The following is a 14029-nucleotide window of genomic DNA, read 5'->3' on the forward strand; positions in this document are numbered from 1 at the left end:
TCCCCCAAATAATCTCTTTGGGGACCCCTAACTCTTGCATCCTGCGCATCAATCTGGCTCTTGGTACTGTATCAAAAGCTTTTCGAAAATCCACAAAGCACCAATACATCCTTCTCCCATTTGCTCTTCCTTCCTCAATAATGGCTCTGAGCATAAGAATATGATCTAAAGTGGAATAACCCCTTCTGAATCTAGCTTGTCCTGTTGCTCTTATGTCCTCATTCTCTGCCCATCTACTCAATTTTTGTTCAAGAATGGATGCGTGCAGTCGGGTCAAAGTGTGACCTACCATAATGGTACGGTAGTTCCAAGGTATCATAGGATCCCCTGACTTGAAAATAGGTACGATAGTAGATAATTTCCAAGATTCAGGTAATCGTTCACACATGACCCGATTAAACAGACGAGCAAAGACTTCTGAAAGTAGAACCCTGGCATGGATCAGATGTTCTGCTACTAAACCATCATGATCATATTCTCTTCTTGTCTTCATCTTATCAATGGCTTTTCCCACCATTTCCGTAGTAAAGAAAGTACTAGTAGCATGGCATGGCTCTAGCGGATCTGGTAATGGAGGCTGTCCAAAAATTTTCTTGTTCTTTATCTTCTCTCTCTCTCTCTCTCTCTCTCTCTCACACACACACACACACACACACACACACATATACACACGCGCGCGCGCGCACACACACACACGCACATACATGTCTTGATAAAAGGAGAATTTGAAATGTTGTAGGAACACATTGACTTTTGGTTGATGCATGCTATATGCAGGCTTTCTGAGTATCGACTGTGGTTCTGATTCGGATAGAGTGGGATAGAGTGGGTATCTGATACGAAGCTGATCAATGAAGGGACGTCAAGACCTGTGACTGGGGGGAGCGACCCTTTGTTGGTTAACATGCGCTTGTTTGATGGCAATCAAAGCAAATACTGCTACAGCTTGACCAACAGTCTTGTGGAAGCAGGAGCCTTCTTCCTCGTTCGAGTTGGAATTTGGGGCGGGGTAACCCCACCTTATACACCCAAAGACTCAGATGGAATCTTTCGATTCAAGATGATCGTGGATGCAACTGAGTGGCGGAATGTGAATGCCACATATGGATCGACAGATCGGTGGACTTTTGATATGTATACACGTGCTCAACGCAACAGCATTGATTTTTGCTTGGCCCGCATCACCTCCGATGGGGATGCCCCTTTTCTTTCTACACTCGAGCTTCGGCCTCTGCCATCAACTCTTACCGCAACGATGGCCATGAATTTCACCAATGGCATCGCCAACTGTCTTGGGCATAATGATTATGGGGTACCGGCGGACTCAGATGTCTCCTTTACCAGGTACATCTAGCTTTCTTCTCTTAAGCTTAGTACATTATAATAAGTCAGGAAGCAACAAAACAGGGAATTTTTTTGAATCTAGGTACAACTTTGATGCATTGGATCGGATATGGATCTCGAGAAAGGCATCGGCCACAGATGAGGTGAATACGACGACCTTGGCAATTGATGTGAGCCAAAGGGATGAGCTGCCCAGTAGGATTTTGCAAACCACCCTCATGGGTGGTCCGTATATCTCGAGGCGGTACTCAAACTTGGAACCGGAACCGGAACCCAATTCTGCGCACATTGCTGAATTCTACTTTGCAGAGATTGACCCAGCAGTGACTGTCCCCGGTCAGCGTACGTTCAACATATATGCAAATGAGGAACTAAAGAACATTGAAGGAGAGATAGATGTGTTGCAAGCGTGGGAGCAAATACTGCTTATGGATATCCCGTGGTTTTTACTCCTAACGCAGCGGGTGAAATTACCTTCAATTTCACTCCCACTGCCACTTCTGTTTACCCACCTTTCCTTGTGGCTGTCGAGGTCTTCGAAATAAAAATAATGACAAATCTCACCTCTGCCAATACTGGTCAGTCAATCAGCCTTCTAATATCACCCTACTTTCTATTTTGTGTTTGCCATTGTTAAATGTGTGGAATGGGTTGTACAACAATGAGGAGTTAGTCTCGGAGGTGTGTGTGTGTGTGTGTGTGTGCCCATTCATATTAAGTGCACAAGAGTTTCTCTTTCATCGGACATGCTAATAGCATCATGCATGCTTTAGTGAAATTATCTTAAGCGTTGCAAAGAGTAATGCTTTGTTTGAGGTGATAGAGATGAAAGTGCCTTCAATATTGAGCAAGTATAAGGTACCTGAACAAGCATGGAAGGTGTCTATGACGCTCTTATATCGTCCATGAAATCGCTATGATAATTGTTGGTTTCATGAAGGCACTACATTTCTTCACTGCTGTTATTCAAGATGCACTAGATTCTTTAACTTCCTATTTTCCCAAAGAGGAAGGCGTAGACAAGACAAACAATCAATCTATGGTGCATGGTCATATACGTCTGAGTGACACGAACACGTTTTGTTATTAATTTGAGATGGTATGTCCAAGGAAGGAGTTTTATTGCAATTTTTTTTGTGAGGAGTGACTGCAATGGAGGACATAAAAGCCAGTCTTGGCCTAAGTAGTTCCACAGGCGATCCATGCCTTCCAGTTGGCTATGGATACCCTTGGCTGAATTGTTCAGGGGATTCTGGAATCACAGCATTGTAAGGGTAAATGAGACTCTTTTTGGTTTGAAGCTGGCAATGGTGAGGCTGTAACTTACTTAAATTACACCATGTATATCTTCTGGTTTGTGTCTTCAAGAATGCTATCAAAGTATGGTACGGGTGGTGAAATTCCTGCAGCTATTAACTCACTTCCTACACTCACTGAAATGTGAGTTTTCTAACGCATACTTCTTTCTTCTTTTTTTTTAAAGAGTAATTAAGAGGGCTTGAAATGTGAATTATATTATACTACTAAATGAAAACAACCCAAACTTTTTTTGCAAACTTTTCTTTACTGTCCATATCTGCAATTCTTCATGGTAATAACATCAATAGTCTCTGTTGTACTATGTATTTTTGTCTTGCAGATATCTCGACGGGAATAATTTACAAGGAGAAATTCCTGATCTGAGTTCTCTACTGATCCTTGAAACTTTGTACGTTGGCTACTTTCTTGTGGAGAATTGGGTACTTGAAATAGAGTTTAGGATTTCTCTGGACTCTTGGAAAGTTGTGTCGAACGTTAGTTTGTAGTCGTTTTTGAAAGTTTGTGACTCTTACTATCTTCTTTTCCAAGCTTGCAGGGATCTCAGCAACAACAGACTCATTGGTACGTACTATTCCCGATTCCTTGGCATCACTAAAGAATCTAAAAGTCTTGTAAGTTTCAAAACTAAGCAAGTTTTTGACTCTCTTATTTTTGAACCTTAAGGCTTTTCAATGTCCAAAAAAATAGACCTCTCTCTCTCTCTCTCTATGTGTGTGTGTGTGTGTGTGCACACACACACACGAGATCGTTCTAGGGGCCTTGGGAGCTACAACGGTTGTGGCTGTTGCACTTCCCACAATAGTATCTTACATATGTGGCTTGTGGTCATTGATGTGCTAGGTTGGCCCTTGAGTCCTCTCAACAGGCAAGATTTCGGATAATGGGACATCTATTGGTGATGCAAAATGTATTGAATAGTCAAACTCCTCATCAAAGTGAGGAAGGTCTCTCTTGCTCACCCCCAATAGTGTTTGTTGTAAGAGGCACCTGCGACTAGATGCGGTGTAATAGGGAACGGGTGGAATGCACACCCTAAACGTTCTCAAACAACATTTGGGATGGGTTTAGCTCTTGGAATGGAACGTCGTTCTGGAACGGGGTGTAACCAGAGCGGTGGTCCGGAAAGAGGGACGGGGGGGTGGGACGGGGCCGAATAGGCAAACGAGGCTTTTTGGTTTCACCCCACCAATGGTGGGGTGAACCAAATCAGAAGTCCCCTCTGGAGTGCTTACATGCCCCACTACTGACTTGTATAGAGCCATGATCCCCCAAATCAACTCTTTGGGTACCCCCATCTCCTTCAGCCTGCGCATCAATCTAGCTCTGGCAATGTATCGAAGGCTTTGCGGAAATCCATAAAGCAACAATAGAGCCGTCTCCCACGTGATCATCGCTCCTCAATAATGGCTCTAAGTGTCAAAATATGATCAAGAGTAGAGAAACCTCTCCTGAAACCCGCCTATCTTGCTGCCCTTACACCCTGTCTCTTTGCCCATCTACTCAAGTTTTTAAATCCTTTTGCTTGGAAGTAGGGGCTACCAGCTGAAATTTAATCGAAAAAGAAAGGGAATCAATTGAAATTCCGGGCAACCACAAGGTGTCGCACAAGGAGGGGGGAAAGGGCAGCAGGGGTCGCACAGGCAGAGGAGTCCAGTTCGGGGTCGGACGAGGCAGCAACAGCGCTGTAGGGGTCTCGAAAGGCAGGGACATTGCCTCGTAGCTGGTACACGCAAAAGTTGTTTTTTTTTTTTAGTTTGAGAGACAAGCTGTGCAGCTCGGCATGACAGCTCTTCTGGTTACGAGAGTACATACATTGTTGATGGCGCTCATGGGTGCGAGCTCGAGCCCAATCGTAGAGTTTTTGAAGTCTAAGCGACTCCGTAAGGTGGGTGAGATTCGGACGAATCTGGTGGGTTATTGAATATAATAAAAGAGACGCCAGTAGGGAAGGCTATGTAGTTGTCGAGAGTCTTTGTAGGGTGCATCATCAAGTGATACATGACTTAAGATAAGGCTATGTAGTTGTCGAGTCTTTGTAGGGTGCATCATCAAGTGATACATGAATTATTCATGTATCACTTGATGATGCACCCTACAAAGACTCGACAACTACATAGCCTTATCTTAAGTCATGTATCACTTGATGATGCACCCTACAAAGACTCGACAACTACATAGCCTTATCTTAAGTCATGTATCACTTGATGATGCACCCTACAAAGACTCTCGACAACTACAATAATTTTTTTTATAACTGGTACCTTCTTGGACTCGTGGAAGTGGTACCCGGCTGCAGAGTTCTCTTCTTTTATTGTGTGCTCATCATTGATCCCAGTCATACATTTGTCTATGGTGCATCGTGAATTCACATCGACCGGATACGTTGGAGAAGGATAGTGAAGAGTCTGCTTTGGTACACAAACGGAGACACACTAATCATATCTTGCATTGAGGTTGCAAGGTTGACATAGAGAATATGTTAAAGGAGATGGTCGGACGCAGTCTTTATCCTTGCATCTGTTCGCTTTGAAAGGTGAGGTAAGCTGTTCTGTCAAGCCTTATGTGGCCTCTTGGTTTCAGGTGGTGTGTTCCTTGGCAAGAGGTGATGATGTGTTGTGGATCTAGCAAGAACTTGTCATCTTTTCTTGGCTTTCACATTTACTTCTGGTGACGGTTCTGGATTCTTATTTGGTAGACATGGTTATCTTGTTACCTATGCTTAGATGGAAGAACCAATTGATAATAATGGATCACCCCAAGTATAGCAAGTTGGGGTTTGTGTTATCATACAGAGAGTATGTCTGGTTTTACAAAAATAGGTTCTTTGTTCTATGTGTGGTATAGGAGGAGTACTGAATGGATTTGATGTGGGTGGTCGTGACTTTGTGAGCCTCTCTACCATGTACTTCCCCCAACAAGTACTTTTCCTACATGGACTGGAGTTTGAGAGGGAAATAATTTCAAGACTTGGAGAGAGATATGCCTTTGTAGGATCCTCATTGCAGCAGGATCAGGCAATTGTTCGAGCTTCCTTATTAGAGCAAAGAGAACCTATCCAGTTCTTTGGAGTTACGGAGTGGACAGCAAGGATTGTTCATCTTTGTGATTGTCACAAGACACATCTATTATGTTGGCTTCTGACATTGTGAGCATGGATATGGGGCGTACCCACTACATCTGACTTTCTTCTAGCTTGCCATTGGTGGACATGATTGTCTATTTAGAGCATTGCTAGGTTTACTTTGAGTAGTTCTACTTATGGACTTGTCAGATGCCTGCATTCTCTACTGAGGGTATTAAAATTTTGGAGGGTCATCTTCTAGGTATATTTCTAGATCAGGAAGTGAAGGCTTCTTTGTTTCTGTGACCAGTCTTGTGTGGCTAGTCTTTCTTGATTGGGTCTAGGACTGAGAGGGTGATGGGGTGAGTGTGATCCCTTGGAAGGTATGCCATATTCAGTTAGCGGTACCTTTACTGTAAAACAGGCTCTATCACCTATCCACTCATTCTTGACCACCATCCCAAGCTCTTGTGGAGTACAGGGTAAAATCATCTTGAGAGTTCTCAGAAAGAGAGGGAGAGAAAGAGACAGTAGAAAGAGAAGCATGAGCATTATAAGGAACCTTTGCAACTCTTTCTTCTTTGGTGTTTTCTTTGCCTTTGTTGTCGTAAGGTTCTTTGGTTTCGTCTTTATTTTATTGAAAATCGACTTCTTGGAGGGATCACGTTTCACAAAACATTCTCTTGAGGATGAACATCCTCTGTCAAAAGCACATGCAAGACAGACACATTTGCCTTGTCCTGTTTCATGCGACCATGATCTGCATTGTCTATGTCGAATGTTTCATATGCAACCAGGGCTAACATTGTTTGTCTTCAAATTTGGTTTCAGGTACTTGCAGAACAATAATTTGTCAGGGGAGATACCAGCTGCTCTACTACAACGCCAACAGGCATCACTGTTAACGTTTGAGTGCGTCTTTAATCAGCTAAAAATTCAATGAAAAAATGCTAGTTTTGATGTGAACTAGTTGGGAAAGGGAGTGCTTTCTAGGCTTGCTTGTGCTTGAGAAGACTTGTTCTGAAGGGGTTTTTGATGTTTCATGTTTGTTTCATATTATGCACATTTTGTGACATGAGTTTTTTGGTCTATCTAGATATTCAGGAAACCCTTTGTGTGAGAGCAACAGCACAGATTGTGTCCCTTCACCAGGGTCCCCGCTAGGACCCAATGGTAGTCCCCCTTCACCCCCATCAAAAAAGAGCAACACTGGAGCAATTGTAGGAGGGGCTGTAGCTGGAATTCTGGTGGTGGCCATTGCTATTTGTGTTGCTCTCTACTGCTGTTGTTTCAAGAAGAAACCCCCTGTGCAGAAGGATTCCAAAGTCGATGTTCCTCGAGAAGGAGTTGTTGAAATAAATCAAATATATGAAAACTCAGGTACGCAATTCAGCTCTCAACTGAGACTCTCTCCACTGCATGTTTATTTGTGTTGTTTCTCAAAAGGGCAGATGCAATGCACAGCTCACTAAAGGCACTCGCTGAATAACAAAGGGATGCTTCCAGTAAATCTTAAAGCATGTTTCTCTGTTTTGTTTCTCAAAAAGGCAGATTCAATGCACAGCTCACTAAAGGTACTCTCTGAATAACAAAGGGATGCTGCCAATCCTTAAGAGTCATTTGGGTAATGTTTGTGTTTCTTGGCTTAGCAAGAAACAACCAACAATAGAAGGAAAGCCTTACCAAAACAGATATTCACAGCCTCTGTTTTCCCGAGCTTTAACCATCTACCGTAGCTTTCTGTTATGACATCTCAAAGGTTATCATGTCTTTGAAGTCCCTGCTCTGTATCAAGCAATTAAAACTACATTTTCAGCATTAAGGTTAAGGTGGCTAGAGTTTCTACATGTAGATTCCACAACCCTTCCTAGTGTACCTCACGAGGGCGTAAAGGACAATTGCCACTTCAAAAAAGAAACATTGGTCTCGTTGATTATAGCAGAGATGATTGCAATCAGACGGAAATGCCAACCAAACTCTCTTTACTTACTGAGTTTATATTAGTTAAGGATATGTGTGATGAACAATGTGGATAATTTTGAGTGATGGTGCAAAGCAGAGTTAAAAGTACTTGTGGGTGAAATATCATTTTTGTTCTGCCATTGGCTTTCTATTGAGCTTCTTGTTTTTCTTTTCAATTCAGGAGCTTGCTGAGGGAGGGTGACTACTCACTTCCCTTTTTTCTTCTTCTTTTTCTTTTCATGGATGCCAGTTCCCAACAAGGCTATGCCGAAGCTCGCTGTTCAAGAGTTCTCCTTTGAAGAAATCAAAATTGCCACAAATAATTTCCGAACCAAGCTTGGTCAAGGGGGATTCGGTCCAGTGTACAAAGGCTGCCTTCAAGATGGTCGCTTTGTTGCTATCAAAGTCGCCTCAAATGCTGCAAACCAAGGAACAAAGGAATTTGTAAGCAAGGTAACTAGCACAAGCTGTATTTGTTATGTGCTTCAAATACGAGTTTGATTGTTTTGTGAGTCCTTGTGCATACACAATTTCTGTTTTTTTTTTTCCCTCTTATGGTCGTTCTAATCCACCAAGCTTCTAATCTGACATTTCTTTGCAGGTTGATCTTCTATCACGGATACACCATAAAAATCTTGTGGGGCTCCTTGGGTTCTGCAACGAACAAAAGCTGGTACTCGTATATGAGTTCATGTCAAGTGGGTCCTTATTTGATTGTCTTCATGGTGAGTTCACAAAATGTCTACTTGCAACAATGAGAATTTGTGAGTACAGCATGGTAGAGTTGAAATGCTCTAACTTGTGGCCTTTCTATGAAGGCCCATATGCAACGGCTTCCCCCTTGCCATGGCGCACACGTTTGAGGATCATGGTCGATGCTGCACAAGGTAATTTATTTGAATAGACTCGTTTTGTGCTTGCATGTACGTACACGTTTTTGCATACCATGGTAGTCTGCTTGCACATGTGTCTATGTCTGTGTCTACATTGCATGATGCGAGTGTTGTGCACATTGCCAAGTTTCTCCTTTTAGACATGAGATATGAAAATGCAGGCTTTGATTACTTGAACAATGGATGCAACCCTCGAATCATTCATAGAGATATCAAGAGCAGTAACATTCTACTGAATGATAAGATGGAAGCTAAGATATCAGATTTTGGAATCCCAAGGGACTACATTAGGAGTGAAACTGGAGCCCCGCCGACGACTTTGATGGGTAGCATGGGGTACATGGATCCTGAGTAAGTACAACTTCGCTGACACTGCCTTGTTTCGTTCTCATCTTTTTGTCTTCCCATTTTCACCTCACCCTTCAAAGAATATGGTTATGGTGATAAGTTTCTCTCTTTGAGCATTCATCTTGTTGCTGCTGGGTAGCAAATGTCCTTCTTTGTAGCGGCTCATTACGTTGTTTGGAAAATAACATGAATATCATCAATGTTACAGGTAAATGTCCAGTATGAAATTGACAGAGAAAGTTGACGTATATAGCTTTGGAGTGCTGCTTTTTGAGTTTGTAAGTGGCCAGACAGCTATTTTCAAAGACAATTCTCACCAGCCGACCAATATTGTGGAGTGGGTAATGTTGTCAGACTTTCTCCTTTATCATTTGATATATATATTTTGAAACTCAATATATTTATTTTAAGCTTTATTTTGGGAAATTCATGTGTTGAAACACAGCATCCCATGCTTATTACAGAGAGACATGGCAAAAGAAGTACGAAACAAATTTCTCCTTTTTATTTAGAAATAAGGCCTCATACTCATCCCTTCCACTTAAGGATAAAACACCCTTTACTAATTATCTGCAGTTAGTCTTCATTTACTGATAAAGTTGTGCATTATTGTCCTTTTACTCCCGTAGTAGTCACAACTTTGTTCTATTATTATTATGGAATGATAAGATTTTCCTCATTGCATTCACAATCAACACAAATGCCCAGGATTGTCTTCAACAAGCATGTGGCGTCAATATTGTCACTCTTGCTCTGTCAACCCAAAATGTGGTTTTTTGAATATCTTATTGTCTGAATGAAATCTCACATGATTTTGCATGAACATGCAAGAGCCTCCATTAACCGTGGGGTGATTGATGACATTGTCGACCTGTCTCTACATGGTCAATTCGATGTCCAGTCAGTTTGGAAAGTAGCAGAGGTTGCATTGGCATGTGTCGAGATTCCGAGCTCCAAGAGGCCCAAGATGAGTGAGGTTTATAATGAACTAAGAGAAGCTGATAGAATGGAACTTGAAAGTGAAGAAAGGCAGGCTATTGACCAACCTTCAGTGGAAACACCCTTTACTAATTATCTGCAGTTAGTCTTCATTTACTGATAAAGTTGTGCATTATTGTCCTTTTACTCCCGTAGTAGTCACAACTTTGTTCTATTATTATTATGGAATGATAAGATTTTCCTCATTGCATTCACAATCAACACAAATGCCCAGGATTGTCTTCAACAAGCATGTGGCGTCAATATTGTCACTCTTGCTCTGTCAACCCAAAATGTGGTTTTTTGAATATCTTATTGTCTGAATGAAATCTCACATGATTTTGCATGAACATGCAAGAGCCTCCATTAACCGTGGGGTGATTGATGACATTGTCGACCTGTCTCTACATGGTCAATTCGATGTCCAGTCAGTTTGGAAAGTAGCAGAGGTTGCATTGGCATGTGTCGAGATTCCGAGCTCCAAGAGGCCCAAGATGAGTGAGGTTTATAATGAACTAAGAGAAGCTGATAGAATGGAACTTGAAAGTGAAGAAAGGCAGGCTATTGACCAACCTTCAGTGGAATTCACAGGTAATAGCAACTATAGCACTCTGTCCTACACACGTCAGTGCAAGGTAAGGTTTATTCACCAATAACTCTGTAATTGCCATGATCACCTTAGAGGACTAAGCAGTTCTAAAGAAAAAGCCCATTGATAGAAGAGTTATACCAAAGGACAAGGTGATTATTTCTTGGATTGTACTTTCGGTCTGGCATTAGTATGTAGTTAATGTATGTGATTTGAGTGCTTATATCTCACTCAGTACAAACTTTCTACTTTCTCCCTGCTTAGCTTATTCCAAATGCGATTGTGTTGTGTATCTATACTTATTTTCAAGCTATTATAAATTTTATTGTCTTCAAATCAAGGAAGACCCACAAAGAACATGGCAAAGAAAAATATAGTGATCATTAATAGACAACAGCAAGCATCCCTTGAATTGTAAGTTGCACGAATGACTTTTTTGTGCGCCCATCCACCCACACATACACACACACACACACGTTTTTGTAAATCTTCGAGATTAATTTACAAGTGGGAAACCTCAAGGCGAGGAAAACCCATAGAAAAGAGCAGATACAAAAACGTGAACACAAAAGTGTTCATCTGCGGAAAAGGGCTAAAAGCATTCATAGGAAAGTTGATACATGTCTGCAGTGATATCACCCACTTCCCAAGCAAAGCGTAGAGATTGCCTAAGAGAAAGCTTGGAAAAACTGAAAGGGTTCCACATCAGCATTAGAGAACATGCAACTGTTGCGATGACGCCACAGGGTCCAATAAGCCCAAAATCTAACCCACAAAGAAAATCGTAAATCATTGTGAGGAAGGCGAGAGAATGCCGAAAGCCCAAAATGTTTGGTGGAAAACCATTGAAAGGAATCAAGGCCGCATGCTAGTTGCTATACTACGAAGAAATTCTCTAGTAATGCAACAATCCCAAAGGAGATGACCAAAGAGTCTTCTTTGTAGCCGAGCAACAAACACAACGGGAGGAGCAGATGTGACGTGCATTGAGAAAAGAGTCCACTAAAATAACTCCAAACAAGTAGCGTGAGAGAAATAATCGCTCCTTCAAAGGCAAGTGGCTCTTCTAAAGAGCAGAAAGTGCTTTCTTTCACAAGTATCGGACTTGTGCATTGACCATAGGGCGTTACAATGATCATCAATCTAGGGCTGTCTCAAAAGAAGAGCATAAACCTTACTAGCAGACCTAGTCTCAGAGGGCATGTCTTGAAGACACCAATCAGACATACAATCCCCAACAAACAAAGGTAGAACACGCAAAAAGTCAACCAGCATGTGTTGAAGCTCTCTCCAAAACTGACGGTAATGCATACCCAATCCAAAACGACGAGTAGCAAGGGGAAACTGGAAGTTGTACCTTGCGTCATCAACCACACTACCAACTACTCGAAGGCCACGACAAGAGAGAAAGTAGACATGGCGAGGTAAAGAAAGCGAGAGAATACCCGACTCCAATGAAGACTCTCTAATCAAAGCGAGTTTCCTTCCTGCTGTCGTCAACCATACCATGATAAATGCATTGTAACTTCCTTCCAATCAGAAATCAGGCTGGAGGTGACAGGGCATCCAGGAATGTACCCTTCTATCTCTCTAAACACAACCTCCCAATAAGACGGTTTCTAATGGCCAAAGGAGGAAGCAACAACATGCCGACACAAGCAAGCAAGTAAAAGAGCCCACGTATGAGTTTGTTGCACAAGAGTCGGCAACAACATAGCTTTCCAAGCAAGAAATGCCGGTGCAAGTCCAAAATATCGAGACCACCATAGCTCTTTGGAGTGCAAAGTTTACCCATCGACATCAAACGCGGGTCTTTTTTGTGAGCATGAGTACGCCACAAGTGAGAGAAAATCAATGACATAAGAGAAGTGAGACAATGCTGAAGCCAATGCAACAACGGCAAATAGAATTGAACATAAGCCATCTTGATACTTTGGATAATTCACAAGCGAACATGCAATGGCCATGTAGACAGCTTCCAGTCATGCAATTTGACGCTCAAACGCTACATAACTCAATCCACTTTTTGAGTATGAGTGACATTATATCCAATTGGATACCCTTAATGCCTTGCAATCATGTTCGGAGGAACAACTCTCTTGGTTACAACAAATCATGCCAATCACAAGAATTCAATGACAGAAGCTTTGATTTGCGAAAGTTGACTCGAAGATCAGCCACAAGCCCATACAACTCCAAAGCTTCCATAATCATTCGAACATGAGCCTGGTAATTACGAGGCATGAACAATGAGTCGTCAGCATAGACCTACCCAATGAAGTTGCCACCTGACGAGTAACTGTAAGTCATGAAGACAACCAGTAGAAGTCAAACGATCCAGATACATCAACAAAGGGTGTGTTGCAATAGCATACAATAATGCACTAAGGGGACAACCCTGTCTAATTGAACAACCAAGAGGCGAAGAGTCTGTCAGATCACGGTTAAGGAAACGCGAAGACGAACTGCAAGCATACAGGAAATAAACGATATTGGTTAATTTAGGGCCAAACCCAAGATAGCACATCATAGCTGCAATGCAGTCCCATTGCACAGTGTCAAAAGCCTTTTCAATGTCCACTTGCATAAGAAATACATATTGACACACAACTAATGATGCTTGAGGAGCAACAACGAAAACGTGTCTATAATGCGAGACCATGGCATTAGCAAGTTCTTGTTTAGAGAACGTCCAAGCACCTGAAGGAAGCTTTACATGCTTAATGTCATGAGAAACCCTCGTGTGATGCAATGTTTGAAAAATTGCTTCAAAGCACATCCTTTATCCAGAAAAGCCAGTCAACAAGCTCGCGTTTGCTATTTTTCAAGCTTTCGGTTATCATCAAGTTGTATGCATACTCGAGCTTCACACAACTCTGATAATTCGTATTCAAATAAAGGCCTCGAGTTAACCAATTCCTGCAAATGTTGACAAACCTGCTTGGCATCCTTAACATTGTTGCGAGTCCAATGTATGTCTTGTTTACCATAATCCTAAATAGCACATTGCACTCACATAACAAATTGAAACCATGCGACATCAAGATCAAGATGCATGTGAATAGTCAAGGGGGGAACAAGTCCAGACCTCATGAGTAAGATAAGCATTATTAATATATAGCAGACGCTTTCCATAAAGAGATCTATCACGAAGTGATTGCCCAAAGTACAAGTTCAACAAACACAGTGATGATCCGACAACTGCAAAGTGTAATCCATTCTCATATCACATACAAAGTCCTCGTACTATTGTCTGTGGAGAACTACCATCTATTCAAATGTGCACGATATGAGTAATGAGCAGTATGTTGAAATGTAAAACCCGAGACATCAAGATAAAGAGAATGCTATAAATCAAGCATTTGTGCAAAAAAACAAGGAGATGATCCCATGCTTGTCTCTCCACAAGTAACATATGCAAATTGCCTGTGGTGCTATCACACACGGCAAGAGTATTGTTAAAATCACCACAAAAGAGTGAAATGGAGGTGCATGGATAAGAAAAGATATCTCACCATAGGGCAGCTCTTGCCC

The 14029-nt window shown here is 41.9% G+C and overlaps 1 pseudogene across 1 annotated transcript; it reads left to right on the plus strand.

Moving 5' to 3' along the window:
• Positions 1-579: 579 nt before the first annotated feature.
• LOC147428866 (putative LRR receptor-like serine/threonine-protein kinase At1g67720) lies at positions 580-8935 on the plus strand (annotated as a pseudogene). The gene is made up of 12 exons (XR_015185876.1): positions 580-1344; positions 1427-1922; positions 2489-2612; positions 2713-2784; positions 2984-3052; positions 3200-3275; positions 6557-6637; positions 6822-7105; positions 7938-8140; positions 8289-8412; positions 8506-8574; positions 8742-8935. The product of XR_015185876.1 is annotated as a putative LRR receptor-like serine/threonine-protein kinase At1g67720 (transcript).
• Positions 8936-14029: the final 5094 nt, after the last annotated feature.

The sequence above is a fragment of the Adiantum capillus-veneris genome, chromosome 22 (assembly GCF_014529385.1).
Source record: "Adiantum capillus-veneris isolate H3 chromosome 22, ASM1452938v2, whole genome shotgun sequence".
In the NCBI taxonomy this organism is placed as follows: Eukaryota; Viridiplantae; Streptophyta; class Polypodiopsida; order Polypodiales; family Pteridaceae; genus Adiantum; species Adiantum capillus-veneris.